We start from the raw sequence: 10743 nt of genomic DNA, 5'->3' as shown, positions 1-10743 counted from the left end.
TGTAATCAATATTAGATGATTGTGATCATATGCTCCACTCCAAAAATTATCTCCCCTACATGTTCAGCAAGTATGATAGGTGAATCTAGGCCCTTCCATGTAGTAAATGACCTTGAGCAGGCCAGGAAATTTCCTGAACCCCATCTCAACTGTAAATTGAATAAAATGGGACAGTCGATTTGAAGTCCTTCCAGCTCCAACAAGAGTCTATGACTTACCTCTCTTTTTCATGTGTTATAACCCAGATACCTGAAACAGCAGTCTGGGAATAGGAGGGCAACCTCAGTATTCTTCACCACTTTTGGGGAGGTTGAGAATCTTATAAAATAAAACGAGGCTAGAGAAAAGTTAATGTTATAAATCATAGGCATACAACTTGGATTTTTAGTAAGGTCGCATATCTGTATAAGTATCACAAAGATCAAAAACATAACATTACCAGCTCCCTAGAAAGCCTTTTGTATTTTATTCCAGTCCTTGTCCATGCAAAGATAAACACTATCCTGATTTCTTACTGCACAGGTTGGTTTTACCTGTTTGAACTTTACATAAATGGAAATACAAACATGCACTCACTAATGTCTGCACTCCACGTCATGCTGTTGTTACATGTAGCTTGTAGTTTATTATTCTTGTTGTATACTATTCTATTTTGTGACTCTGACACAGATATTTCTTCCTTTCTGCTCTTGATGGGTATTTAGGTTGCTTCCAGTTTGAGACTATTAAAGTCAGTGCTGCTGTGAACATTGTTGTGTTTACATTTCTGTTGGGTATGTACCTAGAAGTGAAATTGATGAATCATATGTTATGTGAATTTCAGTTTTTAGTAGTTTCTGAAAGTTTTCCAAAGTGGTTGAATAAATTTACACTCTCTCCAACAGAGTATGAGTTATAGTTACTCCATATCTTCTCAAATATTTGAGAAAGATACTTTTTCACTTAGTCATATTGGTAAAAAATGTTATCCCATTGTAAGTTTGTTGTATTCTCTCAGCTACTAGTGGAACTGAGTAACTTTTCCTAGGTTTAGTAGCCATATGGATATCCTCCTTTGTGAGGAGACTGTTAAAGTCTTTTGCCCATTTTACTTTTGGGTTGTCTGCCTTTATCCTATGATTTTTAACCTTTTTTTGAAGACTGGATATTTGACCAATCAGCCTCTCAGATCTCCCCACTCTCCACCTTACCTTTATAATCATAGCTGCAATGCACTGAGGGACTTTACATGGGCCATCTCCTTTATAAGATAATTATTATTATCTTGATTTTCAGGGAAAATAAATAGGCTCAGAGAGGCTAAGCAACTGGTCTAAAGTTACACAGCTGGTCAGCAGCAGAGCCAGGACTGATTCCTTGACTAAACTATCAACCACCTCTCCTTGATTTCTCATGTCCCCTTTCCCTGATTTACTTTTATTCATATTAGTATCTAACATACTGTGTGTCATTTTACTTAGTTATTCTGTTTATTATCATTCTTCTCTATTAGAAACAAAACAGGCTGGGTCTTGTTTGTTTTGCCCACCAATGTATCCCCAATGCCTAGGCAGTGCCTGGTACATAGTAGTTCAATACTTTTTAAATAAATGAATACTCGCCAATTCTAAGATATGGACATGCCAAAACATCAACATTTATTTCCTTATCTCCTTTGGAACTTTAGTTTATAAACTTTGTTCTTTTCCCTAGGTTTCCTTGTGTTCTTCCAGTCTTGGGCTCAGCTCTGTCATTTCCTTACCATGTGCATTTTCACATGCACTGTCCAGCATATGACCATCAATTGGGGCCAGGTATGGACAATTAAAAGCCTGGGTCTCTGATAGAAAGCATCTGGGTTAGGGGATTCTTGAGGGAGAGAATTGGGAGCTAGGGTCCTGAATCAGAGTTTCTGAATGACTCCAGATTTTTCTTCCCCCAATACCTGGGTTCCTAATGCCCCATACTCAATGCAGATGCCTCCACACACCACTAAGGAAGATGTGACAATGGCCACAGTGATGGATTCACTACCTAATGTCTGGTAGACCTGTCTTCAAATGACCATCACAAGGTTCCTGAGCTGGCAGCAGCCAGACTGGCAAGAGGGGACCTCTGAAACTCTGAGAAAACTGAGGACTAGAGAGGAGATATTAAGGTGAAGGTCTGGAGTTTGAGTCCCTGTTTCTTAGAACTAGAAGCTAATTGGTTCTTTCTTTCTGTTTCAGGTACCCCTGGGGCATTACAAAGAAGATTTCTCAGGTCCCAAGCCCAAGGTTGTTTTAAAACAATTTCAGATAGATCTAGACAACGTGGAAAGGGAAATCGTATCCTGGAATGAGCAGTTCGAACTTCCCTATGAATACCTGAAGCCAAGCTGCATAGAGAACAGTATTGCTAGATAAGCCCAAATCTATTCACCCTTCAAATACTTTAGGTCACCACTATGGTTAACATTTCCCCCCTGATATTTATGTTTTCCTGCATTTGAGTTGCTATGGTTCTATTTTCTCCTCTTGAGTTCCTTACCTGAATATTTCACTAGCATGAGACATTATCCTTACTTCTAGTTCCCCTAACAGAATCACCTTTAACTTGAAACCGTCTCCTTTAGAGAAATCAACTATCTACTCATGTAACCTTTTCATTCCCCTGGAATTTTTGCCTTCTCCATTTATCATAAAATTATTATATAATATAATGGCATTGTGTTATCATTGATATAATTGACTTTAAATTTTTCTAATGGTGGAACTAATTTTTTAAATACAGTAGTAGATGTCCTTTTTTTTTCTGATCTGGATAATCAATTATCAAAGCACTATTTAATGAAAAGCCCATCCTCCCCACTAATCTATAATGCTGGCATAAACCAAATTGCCATCTATGAATGGGACTAGTTTTTGGTTGTCCTATTCCAGTCTTCAATTTGTCTCTCCTTGTATTGCACTGACATAATTACTACAGCTTTAACGTAATATAACCTGACATTTGATAAGACATATTCAGAGGTGCTTTGGCTTTTCTAGGACTTCCAGCCTTCCATATAAGTATTAGGATTAGCTTATCAAGTTCCACAAGTAAAACCTCTTATGATATTTATTGAAATTGCTTTGCATCTACATAAATTTTAAAATCTTAGGCCAAATTTGCATTTTTGAAAAATATACACTGAGTTATGTTATACATTGTGAATCCAGTTGGCTTATTTGTTTACATATTTGATATCTGTGTTCATAAATAAGATTGACCCATAATTATCTCTTGAGTTACGCTTGTCATTTTTTGTTAAGGCTATAATTGTCCAAAGGAGTAAGTTGGGTAGTGTTCTTCATTCTGTATTTGGGGGAAAATTTTTAAATAAAATTGGAATTGCCTTTTCCTAGAGTGTAATATAGAATTTCACCTGTTAAAACTATCTAGGTCTGGTGGTTTTTTCATGGGATAATTTTAAACCACATATTAACATTCTTTAATAGTTATAGGGCTATTCAAGTTTTCTATTTCTTCTTAAGTCAGATTTAGCTTCACCTTTTCTAGGATTTTTTCGCATTTCGGCCAATTTATTGTCATTTAGTTTTCTCAATATTTCTTTTATTATCTTCAGCAACTGTTATTCCTTTTTATTGCTAACATGGCTTGTTTTTAACTTCCTCTTTTTTTTTTTTTTATCAATCTTGCCAGCAGTTTGTCAGTTATATTGATATTGTGAAAGAATCAGTTTTGGTTTCTTTGTTCCTTTCAGTTGTATTTTTGTTTTCTACTGTATTATTTTGTTTTATATTCACAATTTCTTCCTCCTACTCTTTTGATATTTTTATTTTTTCTTTTTCTAACTTTATAAGTTGGATGTTTAACCCCTCAAAAATGTGATCTCGCTGTAAGAGAAATAGTATGGTAACTGGAAGGATAAATGAAGTGAATAGAGGGGCTTTTAAGATGAGGGAAATTAACAGCATGCTTTAGTGCTGATGAGAAAGATCCAAGAGAGAAAGAAAAACTGGTAATGCCCAGGAAGTGTCTTTGGGTAGATGAGAGATCATGGGAGCTAATTCACAAGTGGAAGGGTTGACATTTTTTATGAATAGGGATATTTCACCTATAACAAATGGAGATATGGCAGAATATATCAACACTTTTTTTTTTTTTTTTACTTAACAGCAATAATGATAATAGTATTAGGAATAGAGATCATGATCTAGAACTAAAATCTTCAAGGAATGAGAAGAATTGATTTGTGAATAAGTAGGTAATTATCACAGGAAAAACAGTAGTTGGTAGAAATTGATGAAGAGATTCAGAGCTGGTTATGTTTAAGAAGGGGAGAGAGGAAATGACCTAGAAGTGTAAGTGAGGAACAAGGACACCTGCCTTAGTCCATTCAGGCTACTATAGCAAAATACCATAGACTGTGTTACTTATAAACCATAAAACTTATTTCTCACAATTCTGGAGGCTGGAAGTCCAAGATCAGGATGCTGGCGTGGTCGGGTAAGGGCACTCTTCCAGACTGCAGACTTCTTGTATCCTCACATAGCGAAGAGGTGAGTTAGCTCTCTAGGGCTGTTTTATAAAGGCACTAATCTCATCCATGAGGCCTCTACCTTCATGACCTATGCAACTCCCAAAGGCCCCGACTCCTAATTCTATGACATTGGGCATTAGGATATCAACATATGAATCTGAGAAAGTGGAGGTGGACCTAAACATCCAGCCTATAGAAACCTCTAATCTGCCAGAGGACACAATGGTAAAATTTCAGGACTGGAGAGAGAGAGAATTGATGGGATCATGGAAAGGGATTGACAGAAACTCATGAAGATTAGGGTCTAGAAAAGTGGACTCCTTGTAATAAGTGATATAAACAGGGATACAGAGTGTGGACATATTAGTCTCAATGATCCCAAGGCAGATAAGAATGATAAGGTTTTGAAGGTTCGGGGAGGAAAGATGGAATTTGATTTCTGGGGCTTTCACTTGAAGTCTGCTGACACAGACAAAGGGACAATCTTACTGCTGCCCAAAGAAAGTGGGCAGAAGGGCAAACTTACTGCAAGCTCTATGGAGGCTCAGAGGCTTGCAGAGGTGGGCACTGTTAAGCACTCTGCCAAAATGATTTATTGCATTAATCAGAATATACATATATATAAGTCTGTAATTAGATGCTGAAAATTTATTTGTTGAAATTAGGCATTCATATTACTCGGCCATGAAAAAGAATGAAACTTGTCATCTGTGACAACATGGATGGACCCAGAGAATATTGTGCTGAGTGAGTAAGTCAGATAGAGAAAGACAAATGTGATATAATTTCACTTACATGTGGAATCTAGAGTACAGGATAAACAAACACAGAACAGAAGCAAGTTCATAGATACAGAGAGCATTTTGATGGTTGCTGAATTGTAAGGTAGAAGGATGTGTGAGGGGGGAGGTGATTAAGAGGTACAAATTGGTAGTTACAAAATAGTCATGGGGTGTAGAGTGTAGCATGGGGAATATGGTCAGTAGTAGTATAATAATTATGTATGGTCTTAGATTGTTACTGGATTTATCAGGGTGATCACTTCATAAGTTATCTATAAAATGTCAAATCACTGTGTTATACACCTAGAACTAATATAATATTATATGTCAACTATAATTGAAAAAAATAAAAAAATAAAAATTTTAAAAAGAAATTATGTATTCATTTCATATAAAGCACCTAAGTAAAATAGAAATAAAGGAAACCTTCTTTCACATGACAAAGTATATAAATAAAAAATGAATTGAAAATGTTATATTAACCAAAATCATTACCAGGACAAATCATTACCACTCGAAGTCAGCACCAGGACAGAAATCACCATTATCACTTCTATTATTCCATATTCTTTGGGAGAGTCCAGTTAGTGCAATAGGAAAGGAAAAGAAGCATAGTTGACACCGAACAACATGGAAGTTAGGGACACCAACCCCACTGCAGTTGAAAATCTGCATATAACTTTTGACTCTCAAATAACTGAACTACTAATAGCCTATTGTTGACTGGAAGCCTTGCCAATAACATAAATAGTCAATTAACACATTTTTGTATGTTACATGTATTATATATTGTAGTCTTACAATAAAGATAGAGAAAAAGTGTTATTAATAAAATTATAAGGAAGATAAAATACATTAAAAGTACTGCATGCATTTATTTAAAAAATCTGCGTATAAGTGGACCTGCACAGTTCCAACCCATGTTGTTCGAGGGTCAACTGTAGTTAGGTTTGGAGAAACAACAAAATAATCATCACTTGAAAATACACTCATATTACTAGAAAGTTCAAGAGACTCAGAAAGATACCAAAACTAATAATAATAAAACTAATAAATAAATATCCAAAACAAGACACTAAATAAATGTATTTTTAAAAAGTTTTTTTAGTTAGCAAAAATCCATTAAAATTAAGCTAAAAAAATGATTCCATGCTCTTAATGACACATTATAAAATAAGAGTAAATTTAATAAGAAAGAAACAAGTCATCTATAAAAAAACATCAAATTCTTTTGAAGAATATTAAAGACCTCAATAAGTGGAGAAACCTTTATTTCCTGGATGAGACAAATTAATTTTGGGAGACTCTATACTATAGATATTAAAAGCATGGGCTCTAGAGTCATATCACTTGGGCTCAAATCCAATTATAGTGTATTTCCAGCCAATAAAAAGGGGCTGGGTGTATTTGTTCTTTCTCATCTCAGGCTGCAATATGTGTCTCAGCAAAAAGGTAGGATATAAAATCAACACACAAAAATCAATTGTATTTATTTGTACCTTAGCAATAAATAATATAAAAATGAAATTAATAGTTCCTTTTAGAATAGCAGCAAAAAAAATTTAAATTGTTAGGAATAAATTTAGCCAAGGGAACAAATGAATTTTACAATGAAAACTATAAAACATTACTGAACAAAATTAAAGAAGATCTAAATAAATAGAAAGTATCCTGCATTCATGAATTGGGAGGCTAAATATTCTTATGATGACAATACTACCCAAAACAATCTACAGATTCAATGCAATCCTATCAAAATCCCAATAACATTTTTTACAGAAATAGAAAAATCCATCCTGAAATTCATATGGAATTTCAAGGGACCCTGAATAGGCAAAACAGTCTTAAAAAACAACAAAGTTGAAGGAATCACATTTCCCCATTTCAAAACTTCCTGTAAACCTACAGTAATCAAAAAATGTGTTACTGGTATGAGGATAGACACGGACCAATGGAATAGGTTAGATAGCCCAGAAATAAATCTTCACATATATAGTCTACTGATTTTTGACAAGGGTGCCAAGACCATTCAATAGGAAAAAAACAATCTTTTCAATTGGGAAAGCTGGATATCCACATGCAAAAGAATAAAGGTGAAACCTTACATTATACCATATAAAAAATTAACTCTAAATGGATCAAAGACCTAAATTTAATAGCTAAAACTATAAAATTCTTAGGAGAAAACATTAAGGGAAAATCATGACCTTAGATTTGGCGATGGTATTTTATTTGTTTTTATTTTTACAATAATTTTTTTAATTTTTATTTTTCAATTAGAGTTGACATTCAATATTATTTTATATTAGTTCCAGGTGTACAGAATAGTGGTTAGACATTTATATAATTTATGAAGTGATCCTCCCAATTAGTCTAGTACTCACCTGGCACCATACATTGTTATTACAATATTATTGACTATATTCCCTGTGCTGTACTTCACATCCCCATGACTATTTTGTAACTACCAGTTAGTACTTCTTAATCCTTTTACCTTTTTCACCCAGCCCCTCAACCTTCTTCCATCTGGCAATCATCAGTTTGTTCTCTGTATCTATGAGTCTTTTTCTTTTTTTTTGGTTTTGTTTTTTAGATTCCATATATAAGTGAGATCATATTGTACTTGTCTTCTATCTGACTTATTTCACTTAGCATAACACTCCCTAGGTCTGCCCACATTGTTGCAAATGGTTAAGATTTTATTTATTTATTTATTTTTATGGCCAAGTAATATTGCTTTGCATATATGTACCACTTCTTCTTTATCCAATCATCTATTGATGGGCACTTAGGTTGCTTCTATATTTTGGCTATTGTAAATAGTGCTGCAGTGAACATAGGGGCACATATATCTTTTTGAATTAGTGTTTTGAATTTCTTCAGATAAATACTCAGAAGTGGAATTGCTAGGTCATAAGGTAGTTAGTTTCTATTTGTAAATTTTTGAGGACACTTCAAACTGTTTTCCATAGTGGCTGTACCAATTTGCAATGCCACTAACAGGCACAAGGGTTCCCTTTCCTCCACTTTCTTACCAACATCTGTTTTTTTACTTATTGATGATAGCCACTCTAACAGGTATGAAATAATATCTTATTGTGATTTTAATTTGCATGTTAGCAGTGTTGAGCATCTGTTCATATGTCTATTGGCCATCTGTATGTCCTCTTTGGAGAAATGCCTATTTAGGTCCTTTGCCCATTTTTAAATTTGATTACTGTATTTATTGGTGTTGAATTATAGGGGTTCTTTATTAATTTTGGATATTAACCTTTTATCAGATGTATCATTGGCAAATAAATATCTTCTCCCATTTAGTAGATACTCTTTTCATTTTGTTGATGGTTTCCTTTGCTGTGCAAAAACTTTTTAGTTTGATGTAGTCCCATTCTTTGTTTGTTTGTTTTTTTCCCTTGCTCAAGGAGATACAGCAGGAAAAGATATTACTGGCAATCATCAGTTTATTCTCTGTATCTATGAGTCTTTTTCTGTTTTGTTTACTGCCTGCCTATGTTTTCTTCTAGGAGTTTTATGGTTTCAGGTCTTGCATTTAAGACTTAAATCCATTTTTTCTTTTTATGTTTGAATAATTTTTTATTTTTCAAATACAATTCACATACAATATTATATTAGTGTCAGGTCTACAACATGGTCATTCTACATTTATATAATGTATAAAGTGATCATCCCAATAAATCTAGTACCCATCTGACAACATACATAGTTACTAAAATATTATTGACTATATTCTCTATGCTGTACTTTATATGCCTCTAACTATTTTGTAACTACCAATTTGTCCTTCTTAATCCCTATCTTTTTTTTTACCCACCCCACCAACCCACCTCCTATCTGGAAACCATCAAAATGTTCTCTGTATCTATAATTTTGTTTTATGTTTTGTTTGTTTGTTTTGTTCTTTAGATTCCACATGTAAGTAAAATCACAAGAGATTTGCCTTTCTCTGCCTGATTTACTCCACCCAGAACAATATCTTCTAGGGCCATCCATGTTGTTGCAGATGGCAAGATTTCATTCTTTTTTATGGCTGAGTAATATTCCATTGTACATATGTACCCTCTTCATTATCTATTTATCCATTGATGGAGATACAGATTGCCTTTGTATCTTGGCTATTGTAAGCAAAGCTGCAACAAACATATAGATTCACATGTCTCTTTAAAGTAGTGTTTTGGGTTTCTTTGATAAATACCCAGAATTGGTATTACTGGGCCCTTCTTTGTTTCTTGTTGTAGCCTTTGTTTTAAAGCCTATTTTGTATGGTATTAGTATTGTTACCCCAGCTTTTCCCTTCTATTTTTATCAAATATCTTTTTCCATTCCTTTTCTTTCAGTCTATGCATGTCTTTTGATCTGAAGTATCTTGTAGGCTGCATGTGTCTTGTTTACTTACCCATTTGTCCACCCTATCCTTTACTGAAGCATTTAATCCATTTACATTTAAAGTAATTATTGATTGAAATGTAGTTGTCGCCATTAAATTATTCATATTTTTTATCATTTTTTTCCTTCTTAAAAAAGTCTCTCTAACATTTTTTGTAATACTGGTTTGGTGGTGATGGATTCTTTTAGCTTTTTCTTGTCTGGAAAGCTTTTTATCTGTCCTTCAATTCTAAACGATAGCTTTACTGGGTAGAGCAATTGCGGTTGTAGGTTCTTGCTGTACATCACTTTGTTCCATGCCTGTCCCTTTTGGCCTGCAAAGTTTCTGTTGAGAAATCAGCTGACAGTCTTATGAGAGCTTTCTTGTAGGTAACTAATTGCTTTTCTCTTGTTGCTTTTAAGATTCTCTTTGTCTTTTACCTTTGGCATTTAAATTATGATGTGTCTTGGTGTGGGCCTCTTTGAGTTCCTCTTGTTTGGGACTCTGCATTTCCTGGGCTTGTTTATCTATTTTCTTCACCAGGTTAGGAAGTTTTACATCATTATTTCTTAAAATAGTTTTCCATTCCTTGTTCTCTCTCTTCTCTTTCGGGTACCCCTATGATGCAAATGTTGGTACGCCTAGTATTGTTCCAGAGACTCCTTAAACTATCCTTATTTTGGGGGGAATTCTTTTTTCTTGTTGCTGTTCTGATTGGGTGATGTCTGCTACCTTATTTTCTAAATCACAGATTTTGTCCTCTGCTTCATGTAGTCTACTATTGATTTCCTCTAATGTATTCTTTATTTCAGTTATCGTACTCTTCATTTCTGAACTGTTCTTCATATGTTTTCTATCTCTTTGTTAAAATTCTCACTGAGTTTATCTGCTCTTCCCTTCAGCTCACTGAATATCCTTATAACCACTATTTTAAACTGTATCTGGTAGATTGCTTCTCTCCATTTTGTTTAGTTCTTTTTCTGAAGTTTTGTTCTATGCTTTCATTTGGAATATGTTTCTTTGTATCCCCATTTTTGCTGCCTCCTTGTGTTTGTTTCTGTTTGGGTAGGGCT

At 34.3% G+C, this 10743-nt stretch overlaps 1 long non-coding RNA gene across 1 annotated transcript in view; it reads left to right on the top strand.

Moving 5' to 3' along the window:
* Positions 1-3556, top strand: part of LOC111739368 — a 4056-nt gene extending 500 nt beyond the window's left edge. The window contains exons 2-4 of the long non-coding RNA XR_002780223.1: positions 1693-1793; positions 1956-2137; positions 2208-3556. This is a non-coding gene — a long non-coding RNA (uncharacterized LOC111739368). The remainder of the gene's footprint in view (positions 1-1692; positions 1794-1955; positions 2138-2207) is intronic.
* The last annotated feature ends 7187 nt before the right edge of the window (positions 3557-10743 follow it).

The sequence above is a fragment of the Pteropus vampyrus genome, unplaced genomic scaffold, assembly GCF_000151845.1.
Source record: "Pteropus vampyrus isolate Shadow unplaced genomic scaffold, Pvam_2.0 Scaffold50, whole genome shotgun sequence".
NCBI classification, from domain to species: Eukaryota; Metazoa; Chordata; class Mammalia; order Chiroptera; family Pteropodidae; genus Pteropus; species Pteropus vampyrus.
This window is presented reverse-complemented; position numbering and strand designations above follow the sequence as displayed.